This window comes from Oryzias latipes, chromosome 7 (assembly GCF_002234675.1).
Source record: "Oryzias latipes chromosome 7, ASM223467v1".
NCBI lineage: Eukaryota > Metazoa > Chordata > Actinopteri > Beloniformes > Adrianichthyidae > Oryzias > Oryzias latipes.
In genome coordinates, this window is record NC_019865.2 from 804568 (window position 1) to 817556 (window position 12989).

Consider the following 12989-nt stretch of genomic DNA (forward strand, 5'->3'; position numbering starts at 1 on the left):
CCACATTCATTAACCTCCTGTCTGTGTCACACGTCTGCTGAAATCCACCCAGAAGAAATCAGATTCTCCTTCTTCAAGCTTTACATCCCATAATAATTATTAAATGTACAGTAGGAGAAGTACGGCTTCTTTTTGTTGACAGGGACAGAGCACTGGGGGGGGGGGGGGGGGGCGCTCTGTCAGCTGCAGCTCTGCTCTGACTTGCAGCAGCAGAATAATTGGCCCCAATGGATTTGGGGTTGCTGGTGAGTGTGGTTGGCGCGGCAGTATCCCATAATCCCCAGCAGGGTTCTGTTGCTATAGGGAGGAAAGGCGAGGCCCTCCAATTATGATTCCTATCGTTTCCATAACACACCTGTTTGCCTCATCTGCTGCCAAACCGAAAACCCAAAGGTCTGACCCGCCCTCACCCGAAAACCCAAAGATCTAAACCACCCTCACCCGAAAAACCCAAAGATCTGAACCGCCCTCCACCCGAAAACCCAAAGGTCTGCACCGCCCACACCCGAAAACCCAAAGATTTGACCCGCCCTCCACCCGAAAACCCAAAGATCTGACCCGCCCTCACCCGAAAACCCAAAGATCTGACCCGCCCTCACCCGAAAACCCAAAGATTTGACCCGCCCACACCCGAAAACCCAAAGATCTGACCCGCCCTCACCCGAAAACCCAAAGATCTGAACCGCCCTCCACCCGAAAACCCAAAGATCTGAACCGCCCTCACCCGAAAACCCAAAGATCTGAACCGCCCTCCACCCGAAAACCCAAAGATCTGCACCGCCCACACCCGAAAAACCCAAAGATCTGAACCGCCCTCCACCCGAAAACCCAAAGGTCTGCACCGCCCACACCCGAAAACCCAAAGATCTGACCCGCCCTCACCCGAAAACCCAAAGATCTAAACCACCCTCATCCGAAAAACCCAAAGATCTGACCCGCCCTCACCCGAAAAACCCAAAGATCTGAACCGCCCTCCACCCGAAAACCCAAAGGTCTGCACCGCCCACACCCGAAAACCCAAAGATTTGACCCGCCCTCCACCCGAAAACCCAAAGATCTGACCCGCCCTCCACCCGAAAACCCAAAGATCTGAACCGCCCTCACCCGAAAACCCAAAGATCTGCACCGCCCACACCCGAAAACCCAAAGATTTGACCCGCCCTCCACCCGAAAACCCAAAGATCTGACCCGCCCTCACCCGAAAACCCAAAGATCTGAACCGCCCTCCACCCGAAAACCCAAAGATCTGAACCGCCCTCACCCGAAAACCCAAAGATCTGAACCGCCCTCCACCCGAAAACCCAAAGATCTGCACCGCCCACACCCGAAAACCCAAAGATTTGACCCGCCCTCCACCCGAAAACCCAAGGATCTGACCCGCCCTCACCCGAAAACCCAAAGATCTAAACCACCCTCATCCGAAAAACCCAAAGATCTGACCCGCCCTCACCCGAAAACCCAAAGATCTGAACCGCCCTCACCCGAAAACCCAAAGATCTGACCCGCCCTCACCCGAAAACCCAAAGATCTGAACCGCCCTCACCCGAAAACCCAAAGATTTGACCCGCCCTCCACCCGAAAACCCAAAGATCTGCACCGCCCACACCCGAAAACCCTAAGATTTGACCCGCCCTCCACCCGAAAACCCAAAGATCTGAACCGCCCTCACCCGAAAACCCAAAGATCTGAACCGCCCTCCACCCGAAAACCCAAAGGTCTGCACCGCCCACACCCGAAAACCCAAAGATTTGACCCGCCCTCCACCCGAAAACCCAAAGATCTGACCCGCCCTCACCCGAAAACCCAAAGATCTAAACCACCCTCACCCGAAAAACCCAAAGATCTGACCCGCCCTCACCCGAAAACCCAAAGATCTGAACCGCCCTCACCCGAAAACCCAAAGATCTGACCCGCCCTCACCCGAAAACCCAAAGATCTGAACCGCCCTCACCCGAAAACCCAAAGATCTGACCCGCCCTCCACCCGAAAACCCAAAGATCTGAACCGCCCACACCCGAAACCCAAAGATCTGACCCACCCTCCACCCGAAAACCCAAAGATTTGACCCACCCTCCACCCGAAACCCAAAGATCTGACCCACCCTCCACCCGAAAACCCAAAGATCTCAACCGCCCTCAACCTCTTTATCTAGGTGATGGAGTATTCTTGGTTTCATTCATTAGAATAAAAAGTCCTGATGGAATCTGCAGCAACCACACACAGATGAAACCAGCAGAAGGAAGATGCATCCTCCACAGACACACACACACAGACACACACCTTGTTGTGGGTCAAACACACCTGCAGAGCTGCTGGCCGGCTCAGGTTTCAGCCATTCGCGCTCCAGACGTTGTTGTTTGTTCAGGAAATGAGCGAAAACGCCGACCTGAAGGTCGTCGCTCATTGTGGCCGTGTTTAAACAGCACACCAGCCGCACCTTCACACAGCCAAATTTGGCATTGTGAGGCTTGAAAGTGCTTGTGTGCGTTTGCTTTGAGGGCATTATGAGGCACTATGACAGCATTGCATCTCATAACACACCTGTTTGCTTCTTCCAAAGACTCTCAGGTAATCAGCTCTGTCATGTGTTTGCTGAAGCAGCAGAATGACAGCACTGACAATGAGTTCAACAACTGTATGGTTTGGTTTACGCTCAGGTGCGGCAGGAACGGCACCGACCCAGACGTTCAGCAATGGCTGATGGGAAAACATGACGCATGTGAAAAACACCTGAAGACACTAACTTCCTGCACAAACATCATGAAGTCTCCTGACCATGAGCTTTAGGTGAAATGTGGAGTGAAATCCACCAAAGCTCCTGGAGAGTTTGCATTTAGATCACTGAAGGATGGAACCAGAGATACAGACTTCAGGATCTGACCGGATCTCTGGTTGTGATGTTTTAGTTTGAGACCAGCACTCAGAGGCTTTGTTTTCAGACTTTTTACTCTTTACTCAGTTCCCCACCACCTCCACCACCTCCACCCCATGTAAGGGTGGGGTGCACTGTGGATAATTTGTATTTTATTTTTCCCACTGACCTTCAGGGTCATGTGACCCGTGAGGTTCAGACGCTCAAAGCGAGGAACGGGTTTCTGTCCGAGACTGTTGGATTCATTCAGAGGTTCTCAGGTCCTCTGAAGCTGCGGTGCTGTGACAGGCTGTGGCACCCCCACCCCCCACAGAGCGTGTCATGGGCCCCCGCTGCAGGTAGCAGCAGCTCAGGCTATAATGATGCAAGACGTGTTTGTGATGGGGAAGGTGTCTGGGGAGGGAGGCTTCAGGTGAAGGCATCACCAGGAGCCAACCCCCTGGGACCTGTTACCAAGAAATACAGCCCTCCCCCAGCCAACGTCCTCCCATGAGCCACTGCACTTCCCCTTCTGTCAGGACCACGTCCCCCACCGCTCAGCTCCTCCTGCTCTCAGAAAAGCAGCTTCAGGAGGAGGTCCATCCTTTTGGAGATGGAACTGTTTGTTTCTTCACACTTTTACTGTAGAAGCTCAGTGGTTGAAGCTGGACCCACGGAGGACTCTGCAGGTCAGGGCCATCATGGCCCCCCACCCTCCATAAGGCCTTCACTGAGAGCAGCAGACCGCCATCCCATCCCAGCTTCACTCAGGAGTCTTGTGTTGTTAGACACCACAACCGAGCATCAACAAATGCAATAAATGCACTGTTTGAACATTTGATAGTGTTTTTATTCATCATTTGATGTGGGAGTCTGGTTGAATGTCAGCAGCTGGCCGTTCTGTCCCCACAGTCCGTCTGCAGATGAAACATCTCAGCCTGAAGCTCCCGGTTCCACCGTCTCAGCCTGCAGAGCCGAAGCGGATGTTTCCTGTTTCCGTACAGACCGGTTCCAGCAGAGCAGATCTCATCTCTGTGGGAACTTCTGTTCCTCATGCAGGTTCCCCAACAACCCCCCCCCCCCCCACACACACACACACTCATCATGAAAAGAGGAAGGACCTGTGTCTGTCACATGTACGGTTTTAGAAAGCGGATTCTCTCAGAACCGTGGCTGTCGTGTAACATGAAGAACCTCATGGTCGCTCCACAGGTGCTGTCAGAACTCACAGAGCGGGTCAATGATCAGTGAAATGTTCTCCTTCATTAGGAAGCAGAATCAAAGTCCGCCGGCCTAAACATTATCTCAGCGCGTCTGCCACAGCAACAGCTACACATTAACACGTAGAGCTTTACTGCCCACCGAACACACCCTCTGGATTTGGCGCTGCACTGTAAACACTGCTGTTTGGGTAAGCAGGTTCATGCAGTCCTCTGAGCCAATCAAAAGCAAGCAGGCGCTTCTGCGGGCGCCATGGAGACCAGCTGCTCTCCAGCTGACGGCTGAGGAAGTGCAGGTACAGTTCAGCACCGATGCATGGACCCGGGTGAAGCTGCTCTGGTTTAGCCGACGGTGTTGGAGGTTCTGTTAGGAACTTTGGAGGAAAAAACACCAACAGAACCTGCATCCGCATGAAACACACTTCCCCTCTTAACGCTCTCAGCTGGTTTCCCATCAGACTGAAAAGCCTCTGTAGAGGTGAGAACACCTGCAGCTTGACCCCAGCGGACCTACCTCCTATTGAAGGTCGCCTCTGGCCCAGAACCTCATCCCAGCTCTCCGTGTCTTCCCCGTCATCCTCCAGAGGCTCACTCAGCACGTCCCGCAGAGGAGCCGGGTGAAGGCAGGGGTCCCGCTGCCGGGCGGACTGCATTGGAGCTGGGAGAAGCAGGGAGAAGATGCTGGCAGCTGTGATGTGTGTTGAGAGGAATGCAGCGGCGTTATCAATCCAGGAGTTATGCAAGAGCGCTTTGGTGGAAACCTTTGCCTGGTACAGTCTCAGGCCTCTGCCTCCTCATGGACACAGAGCGAGCAGCTCCTGCCGCAGGACTTCCTGATTACCCTCAGCGAGGGGGGGCAGAGGCCTGCAGTGAAGGTCATCACAGAAACACCAAGACTTCTTCCAAGTTTACCGGCTATTTTTAGCTCGCATGTTGTTTTGGAACGGACCAGGAGCTTTTAGGAAATGTCATGGCAGAAAGCCCGTCTCTGTATACCAAAATAAAAGCTTTCAAACGCGTCGGCCATTTTTATTTTTTGTGGAAATAAAGTTTTACAAAAATGTTCAGGTCTGAAGCTGCAGAAGAACCGGTCACAGAGAAAAACTGTCATCAATGTTTCATTTGAGAGACCAAATAACTACAAAGCTCAGGGGCTGCAGAGACCCGGGGGCTGCAGGGACCCAGGGGCTGCAGAGACCAGGGGGCTGCAGAGACCCGGGGTATGCAGAGATCCGGTAGCTGAAGAGACCCGGGGGCAGCAGAGACCCAGGGGCTGCAGAGATCCGGGAGCTGAAGAGACCCGGGGGCAGCAGAGACCCGGGGGCTGCAGAAACCCGGGGGCTGCAGAGACCCGGGGGCTGCAGAGACCGGGTGGCTGCAGAGACCTGGGGGCTGCAGAGACGTTGGGGCTGAAGAGGCCCGGGGGCTGCAGAAACCCGGGGATGCAGGAGACCCGGGGGCTGCAGAGACCCTGGGGCTGCAGAGACCCGGGCCTCATGACCCGGGCAGGATTTACAGCATGTCATCTTTGAGCTTTCACAGCAGACAGTCGACTGCAGACTCAGCTCTATTCTTCACAAAGAAAACTTTGTTTTTTAACCCTGGAGAACCAAACAACAATTATCTTCAGGGTTTGGAAAGTTAACTAAACAAATTTGGATTATTTGTTCATTTTGGTAAAGCAGAAATTAACAAAAAATTAAAACTAAAAACAGAAAAATAAAAAAACAGAAAAAACAAAAACTACATTAAAAAAAACAGAAAAACGAAGGCCAAATTTGACCCGGTGGGTTCTCCAGGGTTAAATCAAAGCTGTTTAAAAGTCAGAATTTATTTTATTAATTAGAATCTTCTAATCTTAAATCCTGAAGTTGGAAAAAGACAGAAGAAAGGAAACTTGTAGAAGTTTAATGAAAGATCAGAAACCAAACCAAGACAGTGAAAGACTGAAACACAACAGGGAGGGGGGGCAGAAGCTGCTCTGATGAAACCTCCAACCCAGTGTGATTGTGACTTGGGGGGAGGGGGGGGGTCTAAATGATCAACAAAGATTCTGTAAAGTCCAACAAACTAAAGAGCAGCAGAGAGACCTGAACACAGACAGGACCGGGTCAGAACCGACACGTCTGGGTCCGTTTTCAGTGGAAACCAACATTTAAGACGCACAACAAACAAACAACAAGTTGACAAACAGAAGGAGAGCACGGCTTTTTCTGTTCAAATGACATCGTCTGGGGGGGGTCCTTGCTGGGGGGGGTCCTTCTCACAGATTCAGAATCATCCAGGTGAAGTGTTGAAGCAGCAGACCTGCTTCACAAAGTCTGAAGCCTCGTTTCCGGACGTCCTGAGCTGCAGAAGCTTCGGTTGACATTTGCATCAAAGGCAAATCTGCTGCTGGACAAGCTGCACCCGTTCAGTGACGTCCGTCCCGCCGGCTTGTGAGCCTCGTGGAGAAGATCAGAAAAGATCAACCAGACCAGCTGACTGATGTTTTTCACCCCCCCCCCCCCCCCCCCCCCTGTGAAGAAGCCCCACAGACACATGTTATGGTGAACCTGTTTGTCTTCACATCCTCCTCAAACGTCTCGTCTCTCCTCATCTTCTGTTTGACTTTGTTTGCATTTTCTGTAAACGTGGGCATGAAGAATGATCTGTCTGTCCCTCCGAGTCTTCTGCTCAGACCTTCAGCCCCCTCCTCCTGCTGATTTTCATAAGCAAATGGGTTTAAGTGAATTTGCATCTCGAAGCGTCTGCAGCTGCAGCAGACGACACGGCCCAGACGTGCTCTCATCACGGCTGCTGGTTCTGCATCAACCGAGGCTGCAAAACCCGCAGCAGTCTGGTCACCTGACCTCCAAAACCCGCAGCAGTCTGGTCACCTGACCTCCAAAACCCGCAGCGTCTGGTCACCTGACCTCCAAAACCCGCAGCGGTCCGGTCACCTGACCTCCAAAACCCGCAGCGGTCCGGTCACCTGACCTGCTCTGAAGAAGAGAAACATTTGCAGAAATGTCCAACTTTTCTGAAATAAATGACGCAGGAAAACGGAGCTTTGGGGTCAAAACCTGGAACCTCACATCTGATCTTCATCCATAAGATCATCTGAAGGTGGGGGCAGGTCGTGTCCTCTGGGGTCACCATAATTACCCCATCTGCTGCATATGTGCGGTGCTCCCCTGCAGGAATTGTAATGACCCCCCTCTTAACAAAGCGCCGCGGTCCCAGACAACAGCCGTAGGAGAACAATGAGGGGCAGGTGGGGGTCCACAGGTTGGGGCATGGGTGGGCAACAGATGTGTTAAGCTGCAACACAAAGGTGTGGCTGGTTTCCAGGGAGTTAAAGGGGAGTTCTGCAGACCGCTCATCATCACGATTATGAAGCAGGAAAAACAGCGCCTGCTGTCACGGAGCCGGCGCGGGCAGAGGGCGGAGGTTTGGGGGGGGGGGTTGCATCAGAATCAGCCCTGGGAGAAACACGGCTAAAGAAAAACAAGATACCCCCAGTGGGGTTGTTTGTGGAGCTGGAGGAAGAGCAGCAGGAAGATTCAGAGGAGATTCTGATGTTTGCAGTCGACCTTTCACTGCATCAACCTGCATGACTTCACAGAAACGCTTCCTGAGGTTTTCACATCCTGGAGCTCCATGTGGACCAACACCAGTCCTCTTAACTTTCACCGTTTCCTGCGTCTCCAGGGTCGTCTTCAAAGTCAAGCGACACGTGATTTCATACCAAACAAACTCGGGAGACAGCGTCAGAGCATGTTCGCTGTTTGACAACAGAGACGGCACATCCTCGTTGCCACGGCAACTGCAACGCCTGGCTGCCGTGTGGGGCACATGCCAAAGGGTGTGGTGCTGCGAGTCTCCGCGCTGCGCGGCCGTTTCTGCCCTCAACCTTCAGGCTGAGCTGCTGTGAGGTGGAGACGGAGGTTTGAAGCTGGAAAACCTGAGAGATGAGAACCAAACCGTCAGAGGAAACAACGTCTGAAAGCAGCTGCAGCTCAGAATGTGCAAGAAAAGAAGAAAACTCCGCAGAAACTCCAATGTTTAGAAAATAAAAGACTTTTGGAGGAAAGTCTGAGTCACAGTTTGAAGATGCTTTTTCACAGAAATGCCGTTTCAGAGTTTAGGATGATGAAGATGATTCCCTCAGAGTCTTCAGCTGCTGACCTCCTCTGAGGAAAATCGCCTCAAGATCAACTTTCAAATGTACCGGCAGAAGGTCGCGTCCAAATTCCTTCCCAACTCATTATAGAGAGCCTTCTCCATCTTCTAGAGCTGTCCGAATCTACACGTCCAAAATCCAGTGTCCTGGAAATTTCCCAGAAGTCTCTGTGAAAAACTATTGATGCTCACTAGATCGGTGAACATAGACCACAATGCATTGCGTCGCAGCAATTTTTACCAAAACAATGTATTTAAATGTATCTTTTTTATAAACCATCAACTTTTTTATCTTCAGAAGACAGTGGACTACTAAATAATCGTCGTAAAACACTCATAATGATTAGATTTTCACTTTGTGAAATCCACAACGTCACATCCGCCGTTTAAAAAAAAAGTGGTGAGCGAGGCGTCTGAATTGCTTTTAGAATCCAGGGCACTATATAGTGTCGTACTAGATCGTTTTTCAGTAGTTTGGGGTTAGGGCGGGAATTCGGACACAGTCTAAGAGATTTTCTCATTTTCCCACAATGCATCTGTCCTTTTTAACATCTGACAGCAGAACTGCTCTGCTTTCCCGTCACACACTGAAGCTTTCTTCACTGCTGTGAAGTTCAATCTAATCTATTCAGAAATCAGGTTCTCACTGCCCCCCCTCAGAAGACTTTTCCTTATTTCAAAAGATATACCCCCCCTCCCCCCAGATGTTTCCACATCCTTACATTGAACGAATGGAAAAGTGTGACCTTCACTGTGTCAGCAGAGACATTTGGACAAAGGCTTTCCTGAAGACAACCTGGATCCCTGTGAGGAACCAGAGAAGAAGAAGAAGAAGAAGGTCTCGGTTTGTAAATGAGACCACGGACAACAGCATGTTTGCCCCCCCCCCAGTCTGTGAGCGTCTGAAAAGCCAAAGCTGGCGAGCAGGAAAACGGAAGTCGCGTCTAAAACAACAAACTTCAACGGAGCAAAATGAAGAACACAAAGGAACATCCCGGTTTCTGTGTACCTGCTGGCTCCGCCCCCCTTCCAGTAACCACACAGGCAGGATCTGATCCGACCCGTTCAAACCGGTTCGTCGAGTCACACGTCCTGAGTGGAGGTGAACAGAAAATAGATGATTCATCTGATCGTCTCCTACAGCTTCATCAGTGAACACCTGAAACACGAAGGGCTCAGAACGACCTCCAAGCCAAAACCACCTTCACCCAGGTCATTCCAGGTTACTGTAATCTGATTACATTTAGTTTACATGAGGGACCAGCAAAAGGAGACGGTGGAGAACTCTAACAGATCAGAACCAGAACTGGAAAGACAGAAACACTGAAAACCAGTGGAGGAAAACGACGAACGTTAGCAACCATGCACCATGAGAGAAGAGGAAGCAGGAAGCAGGAAGCAGGAAGCAGGAAGTGGATGGACCAGCATCAACCCTGGAACATCTGATGTTAGTTATGGACTAACCACACAACAATTCACTTTCACAACCATTCCATTCACATTCTAGTTTGTGGATCCCGATCCGATTCCCAGTCCACATTGGTTCACATTGAACGATCCGATTGGATCCGGTTCTCTGAAATAAAGTGGATCCAGAACATCTTTACCCAAAACTCCAACCAGTGACACTCAGAGAGAAGTTTTCCAGATTCTTGGATTTCTTCAAGGTAAAACAATTTTCAACCTTTATTTAGAATTCAGAAACTTGCAATCAGAATAATTCCTGGAGCCAGATATCAATGATTCATTCCTTCAATCCAGACTCAGACATTGCATACGGCACAACTCGTATTCAGAGCCAGTAGAAACTGACTGCCTATTACCGTTCAATAACTCTTGTCTGAAAATGAAAAAGCTACAAACAATCAGTATGTAGAGAATTTAAAATAAAATATGCAAGAACTCCTAGAAGATGTTTTTGTGTGGCATCAAACTTTGGCATGTGAGGAGCACAAAGGATGCTCTAATATCCATGTATGTAAGTACAGGTATGAAGAAATGTTAATGCATCAGTACAGACATGAAGGTGATTGAAGGTCACGAGGGTCGACGATAGCAGCATTAACCTATGGGGGGGGGCACTTAGGTGACATCTGAAACTGACGTATGTTATTATTGGTTACTGTGATTACTGACATATTTATAATCTAATGTTGATTTTAGTAGTTTTATATTCAGGTAAATAATAACATAGCAACCATGTATCATTGCTAAGTTATGCACATTATAATAGGGCAGGGATTGAACACGTTTGCTTCTTCCTGTCTTGTTTCAAGCATGAAGTTTGTATTGTGAAAAGTTAGATCCGAGGATGTAAACTCTCAGACTGACTTATTTTTGATCATTTCTATCTGTGCTGTTCCCGTGTTGAAGGAAGCATGTTCCAACTGACCAATCAATCAATGAACTCAAACTCAAAGATCATCAAGTGTAAATGAAATATGTCCAAACAAGAATGAATGTCAAATCCATTCATGTATTAGTTTTTATTAATATGTATTAGTTTCCCAAAGTTCAGCCCACTGTTGTTTTTCTTTGTTCCGGAAATCTGGGGACACAAGTTTTAGGTTCTTCTCCATCTTCTCCTGGAACAACCTGACGGTCTCATTTTCTAAAAAATGTCTTCCAAAAGACAAAGAGAGTCCTGGGAAAATGCTCTAATGCTTCAATGTGTCACCCTTCTGTTTCTTAAAGGATGATTTTATTTCATATTACTCGTCTTTCTTCTTTGAAAAGGTCATCCCTATTGATCCGGATGTCATGATGGTCTGTTGTCCATTTAAATAAAGGTTAAATAAAAAACAACAGATCAAATCCTATTTGATCTGTTGTTTTTTACAGAAACATGGACCAAAAGTCCCAATAATACAATAAAACAATAATAATAAAATCCTAAATGAAATGAGAAATCCCTTTTAGACTGTCACATGGACATGGAGGAGAAGCTGGTCTGCTTCAGGTCTGGGTTTGTCCTGCAGGACTCTGGACTCTGGCTGGTTCAGCACCAAAGAGTCCCGGGTGTTCTTTGGTGCTGAACCACAAGCAGAGGTTCTGGAGTCTGTTCTCTGAGACCCTGAGAGCTTCAAGGCTTCAGTCCAACAGCGACAGAGACCCCTGCTGGCCAGAGGAGGTCATTGCAGCTCCTGAGGAGCCTCTCTGTTCTCATGTCAGAACAGTTCTTCTGTGGAGAACTCAGTAGAGAACATTTCTGTGACCCACATGGACTAACAGGAACTATTTTCATAAAGGACTTAAGTCTAAACAAGAAACCGGAGCTGTTTGAGGTTCAGATGGAACTCATTTCAGGTGATTAACAGTCACGTGACGCTTGGATCAGAATTATTATTGGACATTAAAGTTCCAGGAAAAGTCACCTTCATCCCGGATTCTTCTTAATCCATTCAGTGTGATTCCACACGCACGGACACTCGGACGCAGAGGTTCCCTATGAGGGGGGGGGCGCCTGGACGCCTGGACTCAAGGTGAAGCCATGGTCAGGCTAACGTTCAAACATTAAAAAAAAGGATTGTGATCAACTGTCAAACAGTAAAAGTGTTCCTGTTTTCAGGGTTGGTCATCTATGTTTCTCTGATTTCCGTGATTCTGTGCAGAGATTTTCTGGAATTTTGTTTCCTCTTATTACAGCTGTTTGTTCAGACACCAACAGAGGAAATGTGACATAATATGTTTTTTTTATTTTCTGAGATTTTCTCTTTCCATGTCTATTTTTGTCATTTTGGAATTCTTTTGTTTCACCTCTTTCTTCCTCTTTTTATTTGGCCCTTCAAATCTCGAAATACCCCAACAAACCTTAACTTCAATGAAAAAACAAAACTGGAAAGATGTATCCAGGTCACCTGACTACAGCAAGTGTGACGGTTTTCTGCCGCTAGATGGCGCTGCCAGCCGTGATACGCAGCAGTACTGCAGCACTGGGCGGACCGAACTTCTGACAAAGAACCTCCCGTCGGCTGACCAGGTTTCTGCTTATTTACTGAATGTAATATGTGTTTTTAATAGGAAATTAAAAAAAACGTGTGTGTGTGTGTGTGTGTGTGTGTTGAGGGGGGGGGGGGGTGTTAAAGAGATGATTTGAACTCGGAGAGAAACTAACGTCGATCCAGGAGTTTTATTTTGAAAGGATCACACATCCTGTTAAAGTAGGACTTCCGGGTAACCGCTCTTTACGTTGCTTTTACGTTATTGTACATTTCAAGCCACACCCACTTTCCAGCTTTGCCTTTGAAATAAATCTCTTTTTTTTATTTTATTTTATTTTTTTTATTGAACAATTGCAACATACAAAACAAGAAATAAATCCTGACCAAAAAAAGTCATTTCTTTCGTAATTAACTTGACGAAGCTTCCGTTTGAAATAAGAATGGAGCCATATTTCGTGTCCAGCTCCAACGACATTCTGTTTAAGCTTCTTATGTTCACACTTATTGGAAACAGTTTGTCTAAATATCATTGATGGCGTCTGCCAAAACAAATTCTTTATAAAGTTTCATCAGCAGACCCAACAATTTCCCTCGGGGTAACTAAAGTCTCTCTCTCTCTCTCTGTCCACAAAGTATCCTTTAGATCAGTGTTTTTCAACCTTTTTTGAGCCACGGCACACTTTAACCTTAAAAAAAATCCTGCGGCACACCATTATCCAAAAAAATAGATAAATTAAAAAAAAGAAAAAGCTCAGTCTGTATTGATCTACAGCCGCTCTGCAATCTCACATGCATTTTTGGGATAATAGTTGC